The sequence below is a fragment of the Papio anubis genome, chromosome 1 (genome assembly GCF_008728515.1).
Source record: "Papio anubis isolate 15944 chromosome 1, Panubis1.0, whole genome shotgun sequence".
Taxonomy (NCBI): Eukaryota; Metazoa; Chordata; class Mammalia; order Primates; family Cercopithecidae; genus Papio; species Papio anubis.
The window spans coordinates 198256177-198281969 of NC_044976.1; positions in this window are offsets into that span (position 1 = coordinate 198256177).

Consider the following 25793-nt stretch of genomic DNA (forward strand, 5'->3'; position numbering starts at 1 on the left):
GATCTAGCACTTCTTCAAAGCATGCACAGACTTGGTCAGACCCCTTCCCTGTGTGAATGGAGAGCAATTCAGAATGTCCAAGGTCATGGTGAGGTTGATGGGTGAAATGAAGACCACACAGGGTCTGGAATACGGACACTGAGCCCCTCATCAAAGCATTTATAACTTGCCGCATGCTTTGTGATGTTTTTCTAGATGCTTTTTCTCAAAAAGGATCACTTTGGTTTTGTTTTTGATGACTGCTTAGAGAGGATGTCTGGCCCAGTCAGAAGTTGGAAGTGAAAAATTTTTGCTAACTGGTTTGACCTAGTGTCATTCATTGAACAAAAACTATTACATGCCTTCTCTTCACTGTGATAGATGCTAAGAACAAAAAAAGGTAGACAAGATATGTTCCTGATGACTTATAATCTGGAGGAAGAAAGAGTCATGCCATGAGAAAGTGCCACAGTGGTGGCATGTCCTACAGAGAGTGGGGAAGGGAATGATGAGCTTTGGACCCTGAAAGCAGGGAAGCCCTCACAGACGTGTTGCCCTCAGAGTGTGCCCTAAAGAAGGAGAGAAAATATCAGGTGGGAGAGGATATTCCAGGCAGAAGGACCAGCTTATATAAATGCACGTAGTGATGTAAGGTCAGGGTACATGCAAAGAAGTGTGAGTAGAATTGGCTGGACATGGTGGCTTCTACCTGTAATCTCAGCATTTTGGAAGGCTGAGACAGGAAGATTTCTTGAGGCCAGGCATTCAAGACCAGCCTGGGCAACATAGCGGGGCCCCATCTCTGTTTTTTAAAAAGTTGTGTTAGGAACAGGGGCTGGGAAAGCGGACCTTGGTGGAAGCAAGAAGAGCCCTGTTGTTATTTAGGAGGGGTTTCATACTTTCTAATAAACACATTACTATTGCTCATAGACAACAGAAACAAATAAATGACTTCAGGGGCTTGGCAATAAAGGGTTGGTCCACTCAGTGAGGTAACAAAACTTGGTAGCACTAATGCAGAACATCCAGTTGAATTCTCCTCGGCTTCTCCTAGGCAGCAGTTTTCCTACCTTGAGTTCCGCTAAGCATTAACATTAAAAAGAAAGAGGAAGAAAAATAAGGTGTTTGGTTGAGAAAGAAGACAAGTGCATTCATAGAGATCTTAACTAAACTGGAGAAGTGAGAAGGCCAGGAGGTAGAGGGAGCTTGTTCCAGATGGCAGAAATGGTGCCTATTAATTAATCATCACCACAGTTAATTAAACATTTGGATGAACACAATGCAGGAACATTTGAGAATCTCAGCTGAAAGGGTTAATTAAAGCTAACCTCAGCTGCAAGAGTTGGCTTTGTTCCAGGTAAAGAATTATAGTTAGAGAAAGTGATAGTATACTTTTCACCTTCCAGTATGACTGATTTCTATTTGGGGGAAGCCAACAATCTACCACTTTGTTTCTCAGATATAAACCTCTCTGTTCATGAAATTCATAAAAGAAGAATTACAATGAGCAAACAAACATATGAGCAGATGCTCAATCTCACTTTCTACCAAAGCCATGCAAATGGCAATATCAGGAAAGAATCACTTTACGCCCATTAACTTTGTTAAAAACATGGTAATAGTAAGAGTTGGCAAGATTGGTGGTGGCCAGTATTAGAAAGTATTCATTCAACAAAGTCATGTTGACCAAATTCTACGTATCAGACACTTGAAAGGCACTGATATGCAGAATAATAGAAACCCTTATTCCCCTTTACCTGGTAATACTCTAAAGAAACAATTCTAAAGAAATAATCTTCACTTCTGCTCTACTCCAATGAAAAACTTGCACTAAATATATACATAGATGAAGAGAGTCATTGCAACATCGCTAATTATAAATAATTGTGGAAAGCAAAGTTAAGTAATTTGTCCAACAATATAGAAATGTTTATTAAACTATTACATTATAGTTTATCCATTGTATTTGTCAGTGCAGAATAGGTTATGGTTGCGGTCACAAATAATTCCAGAAATTGCAGTCACCTAACACACCATTGATGACAGCGGCTACTACCATCATGCTGGCTGCAGCAGGGAGGTGTGGCTGGAGTTGCACACTCCATGGAGCTCCCCAGGTGCCGCTGCAGCCGCCCAAACCACGACTGCAGACCCAGGCCTCCTGCTCTATGAGCAGGCAAAAGCCCTGCCCAGTACAACTGCCCAAACTGCAGCTGTGCATCAGAGCCTCCCTGTGCTCTTGGGGGAGGGCTGGTAGCAGACAGGATCTGCCTTCCCGAGTGCAGCTGTGGCTGCCCTCCCAGGTGCAGGACCCGGGTGTCTCTGCAGCCTGAACCCTTGGGTGCCCCAGGAAGGACCCCCACACTTCCCCAGGAGAGCAGAGAGAGGCCAAGCAACAGGAGCAGACACCCTGGAGCCTGGTGTTGGGGGTGGCCCCCTGGCAGCCCCTAGGCTGCTCCCAGTGCCTGCTCTAATCTCAGAGCAGGGGTTAGGGCCAAGGCCCAGGGGCCATGAATGGCAGTGGAAGGCAGATTGATTACTGGGCAGGATGGGGCGGGTCCCCAGTAAGTTCTCACCTTCAGACCAGGAAAGGTCTGAAGGCTGGGGTCCTGGTTGCCAGTCCCGCTGACTGGAGTGGGAACTCATGGTGCTTCTTCTGGCCTGCCCATGGCGGCCCATGGACCAATTGGCACCCACTTCCTCCCCTCCGAGTTCCATAAAAGCTCTGTGCTCAGCCAGAGCAGGGCAGAGGACAGCCAGAGGATGGAGAGACTGGAGAGAAGACTGGATGGCCAGCAGCAGAGAGGAGTACCCTCTCTGCTGACAGCTGGAGGTGACAGAACAACCAGTTGCAGAGAGGAGCTACCCTCTCTGCTGAGAGTTGCAGAAATGACCTGCTGGCAGAGAGGAGCCACCTTCTCCAGGGCCTCCTCTCTGCTGCGAACTGAACACTTGACAGATTACCTGCCTATCGAGAGGAGCTGCCCACTGCGGGTCTCCTCTGAGCTGCTGTAACGCTCAATAAAGCTCATCTTCGTCTTGTTCACCCTTCAATTGTCTGTGTACCTCTTCCTGGACACAAGACTTAGACAAAGCTGCTGTGGCCACAGAGGTTTCCAGCCAGAAAATTGACACCCCCAAGATCCTGAAACACCCTGAACTTATCTGTTACTCATGTAATGTCCAGTGTAAGCTGATCAACTAACAAGAGAATCTCTTCTTAATAAGGTGAATCAGGGATCCAGATCACTCCATTTTGTGATGCCAGAATTTCAATATATGGTTTTTAGGAAGGGGAAGAGAGGAAACATGAAATCTCACACTCACTCTTAACTACTCTGACTAGAAGGGACATATCATTTCTGCTCACAGCCCATAGGACAAAACTAGTCACAAGGTCTCAAATCTCGCTGTTCTTTATATCTTTTGTTTGTTTTCTGTCTGGATTAGTTGCTTTTGCTGTTGAGTTCTGAGAATTTTTTTTCTTTTGTTCCAGATACTAATCCTTTGTTGTATATATGATTTGCCAGTATTTTATCCCACTCTGTAGCTTGTCTTTTTTAAAAAAAAAAAATCAAAAAAAGTCTTTTTCAGGGCAAAAGGTTTTAATTCTGACAAAGTCCAAATTATCAATTTTTCCTTTTATGAATTGTGCTTTCATTGTCAAGTATAAGAAGTCTTTGTGTAGCCCTAGATCTCAGGGTTTCTCCTAGTAGTTTTTCTAAAAGCTTTATAGTTTTAAGTTTGACACTTAACTTATGACTATTTTGAGTTAATTTTTGTATAAGGTGTGAGATTTAAGTTGAAGTTCATTTGTTTGCCTATGGATGTCCAGTTGCTCCAGAATCATTTGTTGAGAAAGGTATCTTTCCTTCATTGAATTGCTTTTGCATTTTGTCAGTTGAGCATATTTCTGTGGTCCTATGTCTGAGTTCTCTATTCTGTTCCATCGATGCATGTGTCTACCCCTTTGCCAATACCTCACAGCTGTAAAATAGAGTAAATGGATTTCTCGCACTTCATTCATTTTCGAAATTGTTTTAGCTATTGTAGTTCTTTTGCATTTCCATACATATTTTAGAATAATCTTGTCTATGCCTACAAAACATTATTGCTGGCATTTTGATAGAAAATCTATATATAAACTTGGGGAGAATGGACATCTTTACTATGTTGAGTCTTCTGATCCATGAACATGATATGTCTCTCCATTTATTAGATCATCTTTGATTACGTTCGTCAGTATTGTGTAGTTTTCAGTAACAAGTTCTGTGCACGTTTTATTAGATTTACACCTAAATATTTCATTTTTGGAACAACTGAAAATGGTATTATATTTTTAAATTTCAGTGTATGTCTGTTCATTGCTACAATATAGAATTATAATTAATATTTGTATGTTTATATCTTGTAACTTTGCTAACATCTCTTATTGTAAAAGTTCCTTGGGATTTTCTACAAAACAATGATATCATCTACAAATAAGGAATGTTTTATTTCTTCCTTTTTTTTTTTAAACAATATGGTGTTTGCTTGACTTACTGCACTAGCTAGAACTTCTAACAGTATATTGAATATGGGTGGTGGGAGTGTACATCCTTGCCTTATTCTCAACCTTAAAGGAAAAGCATTTAGTCTTTCACTGTTAGGCATGATGTTAGCTATAGGGTTTGTTGTTCATTTGTTTGTACATTTTTTTAATCAAGTTGAAATTCTCTCTATTTTTATTTTCCTGAGAGTACCATGAAAGGATATTGAATTTTGTCAAATGCTTTTTCTGCATCAATTGATATAATAACATGCAGTATTTTAATGTTATTCTGACACTAATAACCCAGAGTTAGTGTAAGCTTCATAGGTTTATGGCACAGTCCCAGCAAGACTGCTCTCACTTTAGATACCACCATGAGTTCTGGGTTTCTCAGGCCATCCACATGTCTGACTAATTGGTAGTGGCTCCTCCCACCTCTTCCAGTTTAATAAGTCACTAGAACAACAACTCGCAGAACTCAAGAAAGTGCTACACTTATGAAAAAGTTTTGTTATAAAAGATATATATTGGGACCAGCAAGAAGAAAACATCCAGAAGGCAAGGTCTTGGAGGGTTATGAATACAGAGTTTCTGTGTTCACTTCCTAGAAAATCAAGATGTCTTACCCTCTTGGCACATCAATATGATCACTAACTAGGATGCTCAATCAAGCTTTAGTGTCCAGAGTTTTTACTGGAGTTTCATTATGTCAGCATGACTGATGGAATTATTTGTCACATGATGGAACTCAAACTCCAGCTTCTCTGTCCTTGAACATTGGGAGTTTGGGATGATATCACATGGCTCAAAGTTCCAAACCTCTAATTACATGTTCGTTTTTCTGGCATGGCCAGCCCCCAATCTGAAACTTTCTAGTGAGCATTTTTTTAATGCTCACTGTGAGTTACCTCATTCAGATAAACTCAGGTATGGTCCCGCAATGAATAACAAAGGCATTCTTATCATCAGGGAAATTTCTGGTGATAAGAAGGGTGTAGAAAATCCCTCCCAAGAACCAAGGACAAAGACCAGACAAATTATTTATTATACATCCTGGTATTTTCTTTTTTGCCAGTTACTATGGTTATGTTAATATTGATTGATTTTCGATTATTGAAATAATTTGCATTCCTAGAATAAAGCCTACTTGGTCATGGTGTATAAATTTAAAAATACATATTACTGAATTCTATTTGCTAATATTTTGTTAAGGATTTTTGCTTCTATATTCATGAGAGGTATTGTGTATATCATTTTCTTTTTTTGTACCGGCTTTGTCTTTTGAAACTAGAATATTGATTTTATAAAATTAATTAGTAAGTGCTCTCTCCTTTTCTATTTTCTGGAAAAATTGTGTAGAATTGGTGTTAATTTTCTATAATCTGTTTCATAGAATCTCTAGCAAAATAATCTGTGTCTGGAGATTTCTTCTTTGGAAGGTTTTAAATTATGAATTCAATTTTCATAATAGTTATAGATAATTCAAATTATCAGTTTCATATTGAATAAGTTGTGGTAGTTTGTATTTTTTGAAGAATTGGTCAATTTCACTCAGTTGTCAACTTTATGTATGTAGAGTTAGTTGTTCATAGTATTTAGTATCCTCTTGATGTCTGTAGGGTTTTTAGTGAAATCCCATTTCATTCCTGATATAGGCAATTTGTGTCATCTCTCTTCTTTCTTTGTCAATCTTGGTAGAGTTTCTGCCAATTTTGTTGGTGTTTTTTTTAAAAAGGACCATCTCTTGGTTTCATTTATTTTCCCATCATTATTCAGTTTTTAATTTCTGTTCTTATCTCTATTATTTCTCATCTCCTACTGGCTTTGGATTTATTTTACTATTCACTTTCTAGGTTTTTCAGATGGGAGCTTAGATTATTGATTTGAGACAGACTTTCTTTTCTAAAGTCCACATTTAATGCCATAAACTTCCCCCTCAGTACAGCTGTAGCTGTGTCTCACAACTTCTGGTGTGTGGTATTTTAATTTTTATTCAGTTCAATGCATTTTAAACAATTTTCCTTGAGACCTCCTTTTTGAACTGTGGATTGTTTAAAAATATGTTGTTTCATTTCCAAGTGCTTGGAGATTTTCCTGTTATCTCTCCATTATTGGTTTTTAGTTTGATTCCATTGTGGTAGGAAGACATGCTCTGTATGATTTTAATTCTTTTAAATTGGTTGAAACTTGTTTTATGGCTCAGGATACAGTCCATTTTGGTATATGTTTCATGGGCATTTGAGAAGAATGTATATTCTGATGTTGTTGGATAGTGTATTAGTCCGAGTTCCCCAGAGGGACAGAACCAATAGGATATATATGAAAGGGAGTTTATTAGGGGAATTTGGCTCACATGATAACAAAGATGAAGTCCAAGGATAGGCCATCTTCAAGCTGGAGGAGTAGAGAAGCTGGTAAGTATGGCACCCTGGAAAGACAGTAGTGTGGTTCAGTCCAAGTCCAAGAGCCTCAGAACCAGGGAAACCAACAATTGCAGCTCCAGTCTGAGGCCAAAGGCCTGAGAGCCCCTGGGAGACTACTGGGAAGCTGCTGGTTCAGGCCCCAGAGTCCAAAAGCCAAAGATCCTGGAGTCTGATGTCCAAGGGCTAGAGGAGAAAAAAGAATTCTTCTTTGGAAGGGAGAGAGAGAAGAAGCAAGAGCAAGCTGAATATCTCCTTCCTTCTGCCTGGCATTTTTTCTGGCTGCATCTGCAGTGGATTAGATGGTGTTTATCCACGTAGAGGATGGGTTTTCCTCTCTCAGTCCACTGACTCACATATCAGTCTCCTCTGGAAACACCCTCACAGTTACACCCAGAAACAAAGCTTCACCAGCCTTATAGGTATCCCTCAATTCAGTCAAGGTGACAGCTAGTATTAATCATCACAGATGGAGTGTTCCAGAAATGTCAGTTAGATCCTATTGATTGATGATATGGTTGAGTTCTATATACTTGCTAATTTTCTGTCAAATTTCCTATCAATTGTTGAAAGAGGGGTTTTGAAGTATTTAACTGTAATTGTAGATTCGTCTTTTTCTCTTTTCAGGTCTATCATATTTTGCAGCTTCATTGTTTGGTGCATTTACATTTAGGGTTGCCATGTCTTCTTGGTGGACTGACCTTTTTATTATAGAATGTCCCTCGCTGTCTCTGGCAATTATCTTTGCTCTGTAGTCTATTTTATCTGATATTAATGTTGTCAGTCCTGCTTTTTTTTGGGGGGTCAATGTTTGTGTAATATATCTTTTTCTATGATTTTACTTTCAACCTGCTTATATTGTTGTATTAGAAGTGAATGTCTTTAGGCAACCTGTATTTAGGTCATGGTGTCTAATTTGCCAATCTCTGTCTTATAATTGGTGTATTTAGATCATTTGTGTTTAAAGTAATTATTGATATGTTAGGACTTAAGTCTGCTGTTCTATTTTTTTGTTTTCTGTTTGTTCTCTTTGCTTTTCTTTTCCCTGTTTTCTCTTTCCTGCCTTATTGTGGGTAACAAACATCTTTAAATTTTTTATTTTGATTTATCTATAGTGTTTTTGAGTATATTTCTTTGTATAGTTTTTAATGGTTGCTCTAAGTATTACATTTTCTATACATGATTTATGGTAGTCTATATACAGTCTTATTATAGTCATATTTTGCCAATTTGCGTGAAGCAAAAAAATCTTACCTGCCTTTACATTCCTTGCCCCTGCCATTTAGAACATACTTGTCTCAAGTATTCCTCTACATACATTAAGAGTCACAGCAAACAGTGTTATAGTTTTAGTTTCAACTGTCAAACATTATTTAGAAAACTCAAGAGAAGAAGAAAGTTTATTGTATTTACCCATTTTTTTTTTTTTTTTTTTCGCTTACTGTGTTCTTTCATCCTTCCTGATGTTTCAAACTTTCTTCTCTTACTGTTTTCTTTCTACGTAGAGAACAACCTTTGGCCATTCTTTTAGGATAGGTCTGCTGGTGACAAATCCTCTTAGTTTCCCTTCATCTGACAATGTCTTCATTTCCCCTTAATCCTGAAGACTTGTTTGTTTGCTTGTTTTATGAGTGTAAGATTCTGATTTGGCCGGGCATGGTGGCTCATACCTGTAATCCAAGCACTTTGGGAGGCCGAGGCGGATGGATTGCCTAAAGTCAGGAGTTCAGGACCAGCCTGGCCAACATGGTGAAACCCCATCTCTACTAAAAATAAAAAAATTAGCTGGGCACCTATAACCTCAGCTACTTGGGAAGCTGAGACAGGAGAATCACCTGAACCTGGGAGGTGGAGGTTGCAGTGAGCTGCGACCATGCCATTGCACTCCAGCCTAGACAACAGAACGACACTCTGTCTCAAAAAAAAAAAAAAAAAAAGATTCTCATTTGACAGTTCTTTTCTTTCAGCATTTGAAAAATTTTGCCGCTTCTTTTTGGCCTCCTTGTTTTCTAATTATAAATTTGTTGTCTTTTGTTTTATAATCTTTGTTTTTTAATCTTTTGTTTTCAAAATATTTAGTTTTCAGAAGTTTAATTTTGATGTGTTTTGGTGTGGATTTCATTATTTTTATCCCATTTGGAGTGTAATCAGCTTCTTGAGTCTGTATGTTTATGTATCTTGCCAAATTTGGGAATTTTCAGCCATTATTTTTCTGAGTACGTTTTCAGTCCTGCCCTCTTTCTCTTTTCTTTCCAGAACTCTGATGACATAAATCTTAGATATTTTGTTATAAACCCACAAGTCTCTGATCCTCTAATCACTTTTTTCTCAGTCAATTTTCTCTCTTGTAAAGATTAGGATCTTTGTATTGTTCTAACCTCCAGGTCACTGATTCTTTCTCCATTCTTTCCATTATTCTTTGAGCCCATCCACCGAGCTTTTCATTTCAGTTATCGTGTTTTTCAGTTTTAAATTTTCCGATTAATCCTTCTTTATATCCTCTATGACTGAGGCATTCTATTTTTTATTTGCTTCAAGTGTGTTCATAATTGCTTGCTGAAGCTCTTAGAAGTTTTAAGTTGTGATAAAATACATTCTAACCATTTTAGAAGTGTGTTGTTTAGTTTCCAAGTACACTTTTTAAAGTGTACAGTTAGTGGCATTAAATACATTCTCATTTTCATGTACTGTTGAAGCACTTTTATGATGACTACTTTAACATCTTTATTGGGGAATTCTAACACATCTGTCATCCCAGTGTTTGCATCTACTGATTATCTTTTTTAATTCAGTTTGAGATCTTCCTGGCTCTTGGTATGACAAGTGATTTTCAATGAGAATCTATATAGTTTCATCTGATGTTATGATACCTTGGATCTCATCTAAACCTCCTACATTACCTGGATTTCTCTGACACTCAAGTCTCCCTCAGTATTGCCAGCTGAAGTAGAGAAGTTCAGGTTCCCATTTGGCCCCTGTTGACACCCAAGTGGAGGTGTTTCAAGACTGCTGTGTGGGGTGAACATCTCGTCTCCCCACTGACGCTGTGGGAGAAGAAAGGACTTCACACCAACCAGTGGGGATTCAAGTCTTAGCTCCTTACTTGGCCTTCTCTGGCACTACCCCTGTGGGAGTTTTGGGGCACCTTGTGATAGCCTGGCCATGGTGAAGTCTAGACTCCCTACTCGGTCTTTGGTGGTGTGAGTGAGGGAGGGTAAGATCATGGGTGTTTTTTCTGTAGTGTTTGGCCGAGGTCAAGTAATTATTAACTAAGTGTTTCCTGTCTTGAGAGGCTGCTGTTTCCTGGCTCTTCGACTAGAGAGAACAGCCTTTTGTTGGAAGTTCTTTTTGTCTGTGCCCATTGGCATTTCTGGATTTCTGGCTTCTTCAGCACCAATTACGGAATACATGAGGCAAACAAACAAACTAACAGAAAACTACAACAATCAAAACAAACCTAGGGATTTTATCACCATGTCATTTGTTAGGTCCTAAGGTCCCTAACTCATCTGCCTTCCTCTCTCCACCTTTTGACATCTTCTTAGGTTTGTCTTATTTGTATATACTGTCTTGGGCTTTTAGTTATACTTAGCAGAAGGAATAAGAATGATGGAGATCTACTTCACCTTTCTGAGATGTCTGCTTACTTTTAACTTTCTGCTCTGCCTAGCGTCAGATTTGGAGGAATTCTTTTTTTAGAGGAAGCCAGGCAGTGGGATAAGCCCACTTCTCTGCCCTTTCATTCTCATCCAAATAATTGGTCCTTCAAGTGTACACGAAAAATTCCCAAAACTCTGCCGACCCTCTGTCCCCCGAAGCAGCCTTTGCCTATGCGGAGCCCAGATTCTCAGCTCATAACTGGTCCCCAGAATCAGCAAATGCCACAAGGGTTAATGTAGCTGCACAAAGTCAGCTCACTTCTACATGGGTCCTCCCTCCTTAGCATCTCGGACCCTCTAGTCCCCTTTACTTCAGTGACTCTCTGATGCATGGAAAATAATTTTTAAAAGCTTTTATCCAGCTTTCTAAGTTATTTTTGGCAAGAGCATTAATCAGCCCCAAGATACTCATCCTTACTGAAAGTGGAAGTCCACTTCTCAGAATTCATGTGACAGTATTGTACATGAGTGGCTTTCTGTCACAAGACCCCTTTCCATTGGCTAACATGTTCCAAGTAGCAAAGGGATAGTGTTACAGGGTGTGGTTAAAAGTATGGGCTTCAACATCAAAGGGACTTGGTTTTGAACGCTGGCTCTGCTACCTACTACCTACTACCTACTGGGTCATTTTTTAGACTTCCTAAGCCTTGATTTTCTCACCTTTTAAAATGGTGATGTTAAAATACTCATCTTACAGGAGTGGCTGTAAGAATACAGTGAGATGAGATAATTCAGGTAAAGGCCTTTTTCTTTTCTTTTTTTTTTTTTTTTTGAGATGGAGTCTTGCTCTGTTGTCCAGGGTGGAGTGCAGTGGCATGATCTCGGCTCACTGCAACCTCCGCCTCCCAGGTTCAAGCAGTTCTCCTGCCTCAGCCTCCCAAGTAGCTGGGACTACAGGTGCACGCCGTCACGCCCAGCTAATTTTTTGTGTTTTAGTAGAGACAGGGTTTCACCATGTTTCCCAGGCTGTTCTCCTGAACTCAGGCAGTCCGCCCGCCTCGGCCTCCCAAAGTGCTAGGATTACAGGCATGAACCACCGTGCCCGGCAAAGGACTTATTTTGATACCTCATACATGGTACATGAAGACAAGATGTTAGTTATTGTTTAATATTAATGTTCTAAATATTGACTTACATCCAGTCAACATGATTTTATTTAACCCACAAATACATTAGTTGATTATTTATTTACTAGTGACTCACATTTGTGATTTTATTTCAACAACAACAAAAAAATCTAGATATCAAGCCCACCTCTCTTCTTATCCTAAAACTGGGAGATAGTCTGCTTTACAGTCAGCATAAACAGATACAGAAGTTGATAAAATGAAGTAGAAAAAATATTACTTGCTATTATAAGAAACATATACTATGTGGAAGGGTATAGGTACTTCAAAAGAAATTAAATAGAACTGAGAAGAGAGAAGGAACTCTATGGATTAGAGTAAATCCAAGAAGCTGCTGGTGGAATTGCAGTGGAGAACTATTTGGGAGAAGAAGGGAATGTGTACCTTATCTGGAAGTTCTTTTAGTTCTCTGGATTGTATTTGGGACATATATAGCTCTGTTCATAGAAAAAAAAGATGAATGAGAAAGGGGTAGGTTACTGATTGGGAAAGAAATGTAATGTTAACCAAAAAGAAAAAACAAAAAACAGAGTCTCTCAGCCTCTGTTTTGCTTCTTTCTCCTCTATCCATGAGCATGATTTTGAAAATGGGGAAGAAGAGAATGATGATTAAGAGTAAATGAAATCTCAGAATAGACAATACTCCACAAAGGTGACATTAACTTAGATATCTGGGTCTAGGATTAACCAAATGAACTGCAAGAATTTGTACTTTCAAACTCAATATTTGGAAACGTAAAGATTAAGAAAAAGAAAAAAAAAGGCTACGAGGAAGCAGGAGAGTATAATAGTTAGGAGATTGGTCTCGGTGTTAGACTGGCCTGGGTTCTAGTCCCAGCCCTGCCACTTATTAGCTACATAACATTGAAAGAGGAAACTGGCTGGGTACCGTGGCTCATGCCTGTAATCTCAGCACTTTGGGAGGCCAAGGCAGGCAGATCACTTGAGGTTGGGAGTTTGAGACCAGCCTGGCCAACACGGCAAAACCCCTTCTCTACAAAAAATTAAAAAAAAAAAAAAAAATTAGCCGGGCATGGTCATGTGCACCTGTAATCCTAGCTACTCAGGAGGTTGAGGCACAAGAATTGCTTGAGCCTGGGAGGCAGATGTTGCAGTGAGCTGACATCGGGCCACAGCACTCTAGCCTGGGCAACAGGGCAACAGAGAGAGACTCCAACTGAAAAAAAAAAAAAAAAAAAAAAAAGGAAAAGAAAGAGGAAAATCTCTCCTAGCTTTATGGCTTCTCCATTTTTAAAATGGAGAAAATCTATGAATCTATAATAATCATATACTAATCATCGAGAGAGGGAGAGAGAAGAAAGTCCTCCATTTGCACTATTTGCTGCAGCAAATAATCAATTTCTTAACTGAAGGTCATGTAAGAATAATAATCGTTAATCTTGCCCTTCCAATGGGAAATATACTTTATGGTAGCCAAATAACTTCAGTTGCTAAAGGGAAGCTCTGCTTGACAGAAGAATGCCAGGTAATAAATGTAGAAGGAATGATAGAATTAGGAAGGTCATGGGCTTGAAATTTCTGATTGTTAATTAGAAACTAAAATTCCTATTTGTTATCAAATAGTATTAAAAACAGAAAGATCAGAATAGGTGTCTTAATTCGTTTGTATTGCTATAAATGTACTAGAAGCATGACACCAGCATCTGCTTCTGGTGAGGACTCAGGGAGCTTCCACTCATGGCAGAAGGTGAAGAGGAGCCGGAGTGTGCGGCGATCACATGGTCAGACAAGAAGACAGACAGAGGAGAGGAAGGTGCCAGGCTCTTTCCAACAACCAGCTGTTTCAGAAACTAATAAGAACTCACTCACCTTGAAGGGAGGGCATTAATCTACTCCTGAGGGATCTGCCTCCATGACCTAAATACCTCCCATTAGGCCCCACCTCCAACATTGGCGATCAAATTTCAACATGAGATTTAGAGGGGATGAATACCCAAACTGCAGCAATGGAATAGATAGATTTCCTTGACACTGATCCCCTTCTGAACGCCAAGGTGTGCTCTAAAACAGTATTTTTAGTTTTAAGGGATGTTGGTAAATCAAGGCATCCAGAAGAGGTAAACAAAATGGTCACAGAAAGTGAAGCCAGGCTGGAGAAAAGAAGGCTCTGGAGAAAGTCAGTTAAACCCTACAAGGAGCTGGAATGCAGTGCACAGAATAAATTCACTATTTGGTGGCTTCAGAAGGTGGAATAAGGGTGGGATGAAAGACTTTTCAGGGAGTCCAAAGTGAAAAGCTTCAGTTAGCATTGGAGAAGGGAGAACTAGTGTTGGAGGGAGGCAAGGTGCTGAAGAAGTGAGTTGCCAACACCAATTCCTCTGGACTGTGTCCCTGAGATGATGATGCAGGGCCCGTGGGAAGTGGGCCAGGGGCCCGTCGTGCTGGTTCTGTGGGTCTTGACCCACCAACCCCTAAAGTGCCAGGGCTCAGAACACCTCACCTGGCTGTTCGTTGCCTAGTAGGTTGCAGGCCAGCAGCCCGCTAGGCTCTTGGCCGAGTTGGGTGGTTTGTCTCCATCTGGCTGCTGTGAAATCACATGGGCCTGTTGGCTGCGATTGTTTGAGCGCTGCCTCCCTGGATGGTGGGGTTCTGTGCTCTGGCTCCTCGGCTCTGACTGCTTTCTGGGGAGCACTGTTTGGCATGGGGTACTCAGGAAACTTCCCAATTAGACGGAAAGAATAAACACAGACCTCAGCTGACTAGCTCTGCACTTTCTTCAGGTTTCTGAGAAACCGAAGGCAAACACACATGGTGTGCAGTGGTGTGCCCTGGAGGGGAAGCCTGTGAGTGGCGCACACAGCGTAGGTTCCCTCTGCGGGGTAGAGGAGCGGAGGACTGGGGCTGGCTGGCCTTTCTCTGCACGCTGGGCCTGGCAATATGTGTGTGCATGAGTGTGGGCATAGGTATGTGTGTGTGCACATCAACACACAGGTTGTGCTTTTAGTATGACATTCTGTGTTTTTATCTAAGTGCTTGAGGGCCCCTGCCTTGCCATGGTTTTCCAAATAAAGAAACTTTAAAATAAACAGGGTGGGGGCCCCAGAGGCTGGGATGGGACCACCTTCTGTAGAATTTCCATATGCCCTGAGCTATGCTGTTACTCTAATTACTCCTCATTTTAATTCCATTTTGAGGCTTATCAGCACTATGCTCTTCTACTTTGAGATTAGGCCAAGGAGGCAGGGGGTAAACTGAGTCCAGGCCATCCCAGAGCCTCCAGGGCCAGCCCTGGGAGCTCCCAGGCCCTCGCCGGGGCAGCAGGAACTTTGCTTTGCCTAAGACATCCTGTGCTTTGGTCTGGGGGATTTCTGTATGAGTCATTTTCAGCTCAGAACACCCTGGCTGTGGTTAATGACCTGAGGTTTTATTGGACTCCTTCTCCAAGTGTTCGCTGTTGTCCAGCGCCTCATCATGTCCCCGCATGTGTCCTACTCCAGGGAGGTTTGGAGAAGAGCCTTTAGCCCAAGTTACTGTGACCTTTGATACCTGCAGGACACATTTTTATCCCTCTTCCTGATTCTAATCTTACTGAGCCACTGAAACCTTTTTCTTTGTTTTAGTAAACTTGTTTTAGAATACTTTTAGATTTACAGAAAAGTTAAAAAGTCTCCACGTGCCTCCTTACGGTTAACCGTATTAACATCCTGCATCAGTAGAGTACTAACGAGCCCAGATTGATAGATTACTATTAACTAAAGTCTATATTCAGATTCCCTTAGTTTCTACCTCGGGTCCTTATGATGTTCCAGTCTTCATCTAGAATACCTCACTATGTGGAGTTGTCGCGTCTCCTGAGGCTCCTTTAGCTGTAACTGTTTCTCAGACTTTTTTTATTTTTTTATTTTTTTTATTTTTGGTGACCAGATAGATCCCTCTCATCCTCCTTATCTCCCTCTCCCTTTCTTTTGTGATTGTGGGGGGAAAAACCCATAAAATCAGATCCATTTTTAAGGTCTGTTGCTGAAATGGCCAAAATGACCCAAAAAAGCATTGCCAGTTGCCGTGAGGTTTCATGAGCGACTGAGAGTATTTGAACCCTTCTTTCTAGAGCGAGAGCTCTGACCACCATCGCTTTTGTGTACCCATGGTTATTTAGAACTGAAATCTGCCCCAGAGCCGGAGGAACGGAGGCATCAACCACCTCAGCTGTGCAATGTTCCTCTGTTGAAAATGCCATTTCTTGTGTTAATCTAAATGTGTATTTCATTGAACGTTCACTTTGATCAACCTGTTAGAGGGGGACTGTGGCTCCCAGAATTCTTCCTTCTAGTCTTGATTCCTCCAAAACTGTACAAGAATTGTTTGTACTGTTTGTGCAGTTACGTGGCTTGAGTCCGGATGGCTTTTCAATCAAATTGTAAGGTCCTAGACACCAAGGACCTGCTTTCTAATTTCTTTTATACTCTTTGCAATGATTTTTTATTTTATAGATAGGGCAGATGGGGAGGAAAGATAGAGTGACTTGGCTGCCCAGAAGATGTACTGAAGTTAAACACGATGATGATGAGTAACGTGCACCTGCAGTTCGCCAGGCCTGAAACTGGGGGAAGAGAAGAGGTACTGGGGTTCCCGGGCAAAATTTAAGGGGGCACCAAAGAACTTAGTAATCAAGATAAATAATATGTTAATTCAATATGTTTTCAAAATAAAATTATTTTATACAAATAATTTAACAAATCCTTGATGAAGCAGACATGGTAGCTCATGCCTGTATTCCCAGAACTTTGGGAGATGGAGGTGGACGGATCACTTGAGCCCAGGAGTTTGAGACTAGCCTGGGCAACATGGAGAAACCCCGTCTCTACAAAAAATACAAAAACTAGCCAGGGGTGGTCGCGTGCGCCTGTAGTCCCAGCTACTTGGGGGGCTGAGGTGGGAGGATCGCTTGAGCCAGGGAGGTTAAGGCTGCAGTGAACCCTAATGGCACCTCTGCACTCCAGCCTGGGTGAGAGAGCAGCAAAACCCTACACACACACACACACACACACACACACACACAAAATACATGATGAACAGAGCACCAAAATTTCAAATAAAGACAGCATGTTTTTGTACCTTTTATAACTCTGTGTTATTGTATAATGGACCATTATTTCCATTCAGTTCGAGGTCTCACACCCGTGTAGGCACATCTTCCCTCACCAGGTGATGTACAAGGATTGACGATAGCATGCAAATAGATGGGGCAGTTCTGAGCTTTAGATAGAGTTATGTCCTTTGATTGTAGGACTTTCATTAACTTTTTACCCTTGGTTCAAAATCTGCAAGGATCTTCTGATAGGGGTAAATAGGGATGCACATCTTTCCTTTTCCTTGGTTCCTCTGTGATTCTTCATGGCAATGCACTCTACAAAGAGCTTCAACATAAACCATTTCATTTAATCCCCCAGGAAAAACAAAATCCTATGAGTAAATAGTGTCATTTTCACTTTAGAGAAAAAGAAACCGGACCTCAGATTAAGTTACTAACCCAACAATACTGAGCTGGCCCATAGTGGAACTGGGGAACATAGGGGATTCCATGAACATTACCTGACCTAGAACCTCGACTTGGGCTGCCTGTGCAGACTGCCTTTGTAGACACAACCAAATGCTCTGCCTCTCTCTGCTCAGCTCTGTGCACTCATGCCTGTCTTTGCCATTTCCCCTACCAAGGGTATGTGTGTACTTACATAAACATATGTGTACATAGGGGTGTGTGTGCTGTGTGATCGTGTGTGTATATGTGTCTGTATGCATGTATTCAGAGTATGAAAAGATGTAAAATATGAGAACACAGGTGTCTGTGGCATCAGTGTGTGTGTTTGCTTGCATGAGTGTATATGTACATGTGTCTTTGCATGAGTGTGTGTACAAGGGTGTCCCTATGTGAACCTATGTGTAACGCATGTGTTGGTGTGAGCATGTGCATACACATGTGTGTGTTTGAGTACAAGAAGACATGATGCAGAGACACAAAACAACCCAAAGGAGGGCTGAGGCTGCTGCAACCTGACAGAGTTTACATCTGATTGCCTTCAGCTCCTGGATGGTGCTGTCCCTCTCTCCATCGCATTTGGAGAGCCAGCATCAGTTCTGGGAGCTCAGAGAGGATTTTACTCCCTCCTCCTTCACTGGGAGGAGCCATGGCCACTCCCCTCCCTGCCTCCCTTCTATGGCTCAGGGAGAAGGCTCAGAATCTTGGCACATGACAGAATTTGCTAATCCCAAGGCTTTAAGAACAAAATTAACATGTCATTCGGGGAAACCTCAGTTTGCCCTCTCCAAAGAGAATGCCTGAAAGACCCCTGCCAATGTTCAGCCTGGCTCTGGGTTGGTAATGGGATTTTTCTTGGGATACATCAGGAATTGTTCCATGTAAGGTAAAACATTTTCTGAAAAGCCCTCTGCTCCCCAAACCCCAGCCCAGTATAATAGCCTGAGGAGTCCTTAAACGGAGGACCACACACTGGCAGATTTCAGCAATTTTTCTGGCTAAATATTGTTCTAGCCAGTGTTAGTTTTGACAGGATTAGTCATAGATCCTAATATAAGAGTCCCAGGATCCCTGTTGGCTGGAAAGCCTGTTAAAATATTGTTTTATTTTCCTGCAGCTCGTAAGCTTATGGAGCCCTGCGAGGCATTTTCACGTATAGCGCTTCTTGGCCAATGTGTTTCAGAACATAGCATCTGACAGGGTGAGAGGCAGCTGCCTTTCCTGAGTGAATCTTTGCCAGAGAGAGTTTGAAGAAACATCTTTAGGCAGACAAAAGGCTGCCACATGATGTGAGCAGGTTCAGGGGACACTGCTTGGGTCAAAAGTTGGTGCTGCCGGCTTGGTCAAGGTGTGGCAGCCACTCAGCCCTGACCATGCTGTCTGTGCCTGTGGGGTCTTTGACAGATTGGAGCTGGGCAGACCAGAAGGTAAGCATAGCCACAGTGAAGGAAGGCTGTGAGAAGCCAGCTGGTGGAAGCTTCTGGGAGTATGGTCATGTACTTTAAGATAGTGCCATGAAATAAGGGCCATGTGGTTATTCTGAAGGCTTAACTCACGCTCCAAACATGACAGTTGACTCTTCCTTCAGCCAGTAGCTATTGTCTCTGTTTCGTTTCGCTTTTAGCTTGTTATCTTAGTCCATTCTGCTTTGCTATAAAGGAATACCCGAGGCTGGGTAATTTATACAGAAAAGAGGTTTCTTTGGCTCATGGTTCCGCAGGCTGTGCGAGCATGGCACCAGCATCTGCTCAGCTTCTGGTGAGGTGTCAGCAAGCTTCCCATCCTGGGGGAAGGCAAGGGCATGTCACATAGTGAGAGAGGGAGCAAGAAAGAGAGGGAGGAGGTGTCAGGATCTTTTAAACAACTAGATCTTGAGTGAGCCCATACGGTGATAACTCATTAAGTACTATGAGGACAGCACCGAGACAATAATGAGGGGTCTACCTCCATGACTTAAACACCTCCCACTAGGCCCACCTTTAACACTAGAGGTCACATTTCAGCATGAGATTTGGAGAGGACAGAACGTCCAAACCATATCGTTGTTAGGAAGACTGTAGGGTGGAGTTGGTAGGTGGTTGGACAGCGTGTGGGATCTACGACCATTTTGGATAGTACCCCAGGTTATGGTCTCCAGGTTTTACTGAATTTGCTGGAAAAAAATTATGCCTTTCATAAACTAATATTAGTGAATACCTACCTCACTCTGTTTTTTTGTTTTAAGAGATGGGGTCTTACTACATTGCCCAGGCTGGAGTGTAGTGGCTGCTCAGAGGCATGATCATCTCACACTACAGCCTTGAACTCCTGGGCTCTAGGGATCCTTCCACCTCAGCCTCCCAAGTAGCTGGGACTACAAGCTCCGGCCACCAAGCCCAGGTCCTCTCTATTTTCTTGTAGCATGTTATGTGTCTATTTCTAACATGTTAAGCTGATTAAAAATACCACAAAACAATGAGGCCAAAATTCTGTAAGTTTTGTGTCATTAATTTTTTTCCTAAATAAAACCCACCTAAGTCTTGTTATTTTCTGAGTTTTCATTTCCAGCTTCTATTATCCTCTAAGCCTTTCTTCATGTCATCTCAAAAATCTCTTCTTCCAATGCCACTCTGACTGTATCATTGCTTGGTTGCTGATTGCCTATCAGAATTAGCCAGACTTGTCAGCATGCATGAAAGCCCATGTCAGTGTCAGAACAGGCAATACACATTTGTTAAAGGGACAGATGTGTGAACGGACACTGATGTTCTGCATGGGTAAGTCCTTTGCCGTGGCTCACCCCTGTTTCTTACTTCTCTTTCCCACACTACTGCAACAAACCTGCCTACGGTTTCCTACCCTGGGATGCCTGCACTAGCATGCACACTGGAGGGCAAGCCTTTACTGACTGGAGTGTCTGCACCTGACTATCTGTGCTAGTAGGATCAGTGATGGATTCACCACCCCGCTAAGCTTTCCTTGAGTTACCCGGTTGACATGTTCGCTAATCCCATAGCCCCCAGGGCTTGAGAGTATTGTTCACAGCAGAGAAGTTTGCATTTCTTTATGTATGTTGTAACATATTATCTTTTATATGCACTTTACCTGCTTCTTCTTCCTTAGAAGGTAGACTCCTCAGGGCCAGAAATACAGTCTGTTTCTTTTGTCCCTCCTCACAGCCTCTGCCAGTGCTCTGCAGCTCAAAGGTCCCTGATAAGCAAAGTGACTTCAGCATTGTAATGAACCAGAGCACAGAGAGAGGCTGTGCAAGCAAAGGGTAGGAGCGGCCCTAGAAGAAGGCGCACATTCATTCCTCGGGTTGCAGCCTGTTTACAGAGCGAGAGAATCTCTGCTGCGGTTACCCAGCATCCAGGGGTCCGTGCTCTGCCAGCGTCGCTCAGCCACGTGAGATGGGGTGATTGGACCAAAGGAGATATATGGTGTTTTATTTAGTGCTGGTGGGGCCATTTCTGTTTTTATTTGTTTTTAACTGGGAAGTATGCACATAGCAGCAGGGCGAAGCTTCCACCTGCTTGGCACAAAAATGGGAAGGCTGCATTTCCAGGTTGCATTTATCTTATGTGTAGTGTAAGCAACGTCGCTGACTGGGAAAGAAAAATGGGCAAAGAGCAGTATAGATGCCCCATAATTCAGTCCTTAAGAGATGGCTCACTCAATTGCTTGGTTTTGTATTTTCATTTGTTTTCCTGACTGAAAGTGGATCTGGAGCCTGAGAGCACCTGATGTTGGGCGAGGCCTCTGGGTATGAGGTGGAAGTTCACGTTTCTGGATTACGTGTAGTTTCAGAATGCCTTCCATCTCGGTGTCAGGATAGATGTTAAAATGCAGGAATTCTCATAAATCCTCTCGTTAAAAAGAAGAAAACAACAAAACTTCTCACAGAACATAAAAACCCAAGAGGTGACCAGGCGCAGTGGCTCACGCCTGTAAACCCAGCACTTTGGAAGGCCAAGGCGGGTGGATCACGAGGTCAGGTATTCGAGACCAGCCTGGGCAACATGTGAAATCCTGTCTCTACTAAAAATACAAAAATTGGCTGGGCGTGGTGGCACACTCCTGTAATCCCAGCTACTCAGGAGGCTGAGGCAAGATAATCACTTGAACCCAGGAGGCGGAGGTTACAGTGAGCCGAGATCGTGCCACTGCACTCCAGCCTGGGCAACAAAGCAAGACTCTGTCTCAAAAACAAAAAACAAACAAACAAACAAAAAACATGTCAGGCTGCTCCCCTGAGCAAGGCAAAGTTCAGTTTTCACTTGGTGGTCCCATGGGGAGCTTCCAGTGGCTTAGTGTTTGCATCTGCCATTTGCGATCCCTCCCCAGCACACCTTCCTGATGGAACTCACTGGAACTTCCTCAGCAACCTTGAAGAGAAAGGCTGGAGGCCCTGACAGACAGAGAAGTGGGCTGCACTGCTGTGCTTCCATGGGGCAGTCAGGGCTCAGGGCCCCAGCAGCAGGCCAGACCCCAGCCCAACTCCCTCGCAAACCTCCTCTCTCATGTACTCTGGGAGTCAGGTTCAACCCCACTATGTCACAGCTGAGGAAACAGAGGCCCCGAGAAGGTTAGGGAGAGCTGGGATCAGGATGCTGGATCCTGCCTCTGGGTGTGGTGGCTTTTGTTCTCGTCATCCGGTGGGTGCTGAGCCTGCCCCACATAGCTCCTTCACCCTGGAGAGGAGACAGCAGCCTACATTAGGCCCTGCCAGGCCCAAAGACTCCAGCCTGTTAATCTTTAATCAGAGCTCTGGACAAAGGGAGCCCTTCTGACCTCCTGAGAGTTTCTGAATAGCCTAGGGGCTTCTGTGACAGAACCACACACCAGCAATGACAGATATTTAGTGCAGGGAGGCGTGTTGGGTGCAGTTCTAAATTCTGTTGTGAATTGTGCCCAGGGAACAGGCACAGAGAGCATTTGCACCATGGATACGTATGTACTTGTAAGAAGTGGCTGGGTGGTTCCTTCAGCAAACTGCTGAGCTGTGGCGATTACATCACACGCTGGTGCAAAGGCCTTGAACCATTAATGTGCTGCCTCTGCGAGGGTCACTGGGAATCCAGCAATGAACAGAGAATGTGTTTGTCCCCACCGCTCACTGGGTGCCTTCAGATTCTTAACTTTTGTCTTTTTCTTTTTTCTTTCACTTCTTACCTGTATCTATAAAACAGGACTTTGTTTGCTTTGAGAAGAGCCAGAATGACCTCAGGGGTCAGTGACTCATGCTGTTGGCTCTGTGAACACCACTGAGTGCCCCTTACGTAAGACGCTCCTGCTATCTGAGGGAAGGGGAGTCCGAGCCATTTTTCCTTGGTTATAAATACTCCATGTGGTTTTGTTTGGCAGTTTTACAAAAGGTGTGTCCACAGGGTCGGTGTTCTAGAATCGCGGGCAGAAAGAAATCTAGCTCCTTTCATCCAAGGATCTAAAGGGTTCTCTGAGCGGTAACTCAGCTTTAACCGGACAAAGAGGCAACAATTCGCCTCACTTCCTGTGCCCTATCACCACAGGAGGCTACACTTAAGGAGGTCAACTCAAGTTGTTTAGACCAAGCTTCCACAGTTGTTCCCATTATCTTGTTTGAATCCATTCACTCTTACACTGGCCATGCAAATAGTCACTCCCCAAGGAAAGAAGAAGGACCTTAGAAAATAAGTGATCTCAGTTTTCATCTGACTTTCTTCTGGGGTGTGGGGCTGGTCATGGGTCTATATTCCCTGCCATGGTCAGGGCCCTGTCGGAGGAGTTGCTGTGTCCCAGCCCTCGAGCACAATCTGCTCTCACTCCTGGCCTTTTGTACGCCTGCTCCAATTTGGGCTTATCTCCTCAACAACCAGGTCAGGTAGATAATACATACCACCAGTCCCAGTTTACAGATGAAAAAAGTGAGGCACAGGGAGCTTCGTAACTTGATCAAGACTAGAATTCAGAGAAATAGCCAAACCATGACTCATGATCCTCTTGTTCCAAAGTGCGTTGTCTCCCCCCACAGCCCACTATATTTGTTGTTTATTTTTGTAAATGGTCATGAACTCAGCTAAGTCACTGGGGCAGTGGAGCGGAAGGAGAGAGTCTACTCTTCACAAAGGGTTCATGGGGTGAGAGAAAGGGAAGTTAGCGCAGGGCAGGCCAGGACCATTTAAGGTGGCCTCTGACCATCCTGGAGAGGTGTGGGGCTAAAGGATGAAGAATGAGGCAGAAATGAGCGTTTTTGAACTGGTTTACCCAGCAATAACTAGAAAGGGGGGGGGGACGTATTACAAATGACAAATGCCTGATCCAAAGCCCATGAGATGCTATTGATGAGGGCCACGGACCCTTACTCTGTGCAGACATAGAGACTTGGATGCACACACACACACACACACACACAGTTTTGTTTTGCTCTGTTTTATTTTTGCCACTGTGGAATAATAAGAAGTACAGTCATGCATTGCTTAATGATGGGGACACAGTCTGAGAAATGCGTCATGAGGTGATTTCGTTGTTGTTTGAACATCATAGAGAGTACTTACACAAACCTAGATGGTATAACCTACTACACACCTATACTATATGGGATAACCTATTGCTCCTGTACTGAATACTGTAGGCAATTATAACACAGTGGTATCTGTGCATCTAAACATATCTAAACACAGAAAAGGTACAATAAAACTGTGGTTAGAAAACATGAAAACTGGGGCTGGGCGTGGTGGCTCACGCCTATAATCCCAGCACCTGGGAGGCCGAGGTGGGTGGATCACTTATAGTCAGCAGTTTGAGACCAGCCTGGCCAACGTGGTGCTACCCCATCTCTACTAAAAGTAGAAAAATTAGCTGGGCATCGTGGTGTGTGTCTGTAATCCCAGCTACTAGGGAGGCTGAGGCAGGAGAATCATTTGAACCTGGGAGGTGGAGGTTGCAGTGAGCCGAGATCACGCCACTGCACCACTGCACTCCAGCCTGGGCCACAGAGCAAGACTCTGTCTCCAAAAAAAAAAAAAAATTTAAAAAAGGTGAAATATGGTACACTGTCTGGGGTACTTACCATGAATGGAGCTTGTGGGACTGGAAGTTGCTCTGAGTGAGCCAGTGAGTGAGTGGTGAGTGAATGGTGAGTGAATGGAAAAGCCTGGGACATTACATTACTGTATGCTAAATTTATTTTAGCTACACTAAATTTATTAAAAAATAAAGTAATTGCACTACGACATTATGACAACCATGACATGCATCGCTAAGGGATAGGTATTTTTCAGCTCCATTCTAATCTTTTGAGATCACCATCATATGTATGGCCCATCCTTGGCTGAAATGTCATTATTTGGCATATGACTGTACACATATTGGTCTTTGCCCTCAGTTCCTGACACAGAGCTCCTAAAATCCTTGGAATTTCTTGAGAGATAGGAGTGCTAGTAGCATCATTTGTTCTAATCAGGCCACTCTGGCTGGGCCCCTAGATAGCCTCGGGATGGAGGTTGGTGGCCAGGAGAACCAACCATGTGATTATAAGATTGGAACTTTCACCCCTACCCCTAACCTAAGGGTAGGGAAGAGGGGCTGAAGGTTGAGCCGATCATCAATGGCCAATGATTTAATCAATCATATCTACATAATGAAACCTCCACAAAACCCCAAAGTACAGGGTTCAGGGAACTTCCAGACAGCTGAACTCATGGAGGTTTCTAGAGGCTCACACACCAGGAGAGGACATGAAGCTCTGAGTGCCTTCCACATGCCTCGTCCTGTGCCTCTCTTCATCGGTATCCTACATAATATCCTTTATAATACATGAGTAAACACAGCTACGTGACTCTGAGTTCTGCAAGCTGCTCTAGCAAATTAATCAAATCCAAGGACAGGGTCATAGGAACCCAGATTTATAACCAGTCAGTCAGAAACCACAAGTAAAATAACCTGGGGCTTGTGATTGGCATCAGAAGTGGTGGAGGTCTTGTGGGACTGAGCCCTCAACCTGTGAGATCAGATGCTATCTTCAGGCAGATAGTGACAGAATTGAATTGAATTCAAGGACATCCAGCTAGTGTCCACTGGAAAATCTGTAGAATTGCTTGCTTGCGTGGTGGTGAGAAATACTCATACACTGGTGACAGAGGTCACAGAAGTATCCTGTGTTATGAGAGGATGTAGGAGAAGCTGAGTTTATTTTTTCTTTCTCTCACAGAAATGGAAAGGCATTTGTCCTCGCATTAGAGTATAGCATGCTGAATTGTCTGTCTATAGCTACAATTCCACCCAAGACCTATGCTAACTTTTAAGATTTTTTTCTCATGTCAAAACTGAGAAGACTCTCAAAAGAAATGTCACTTAAGCAAAATACTTTTAAAGCTTTTCAAAATAATTGCAACTCATCTTGCACTTCATAATTCTATCACCATCAGAGTGAATTAATTGTGTGATTTTATGTTTGCCTTCCATAGACTGTGAGCTTCATAAAGGCTGGAACCAAGCCTGTCATTCATTTATTCAGTAGAGACCTACCAAGTGCCTACATGTGTCAGATACCATTTCACGTGTAGGGCCACAAGAGTGAATGAAACACGAGATTCCACAGCAGATGCTCTCAATTGCTTTGTG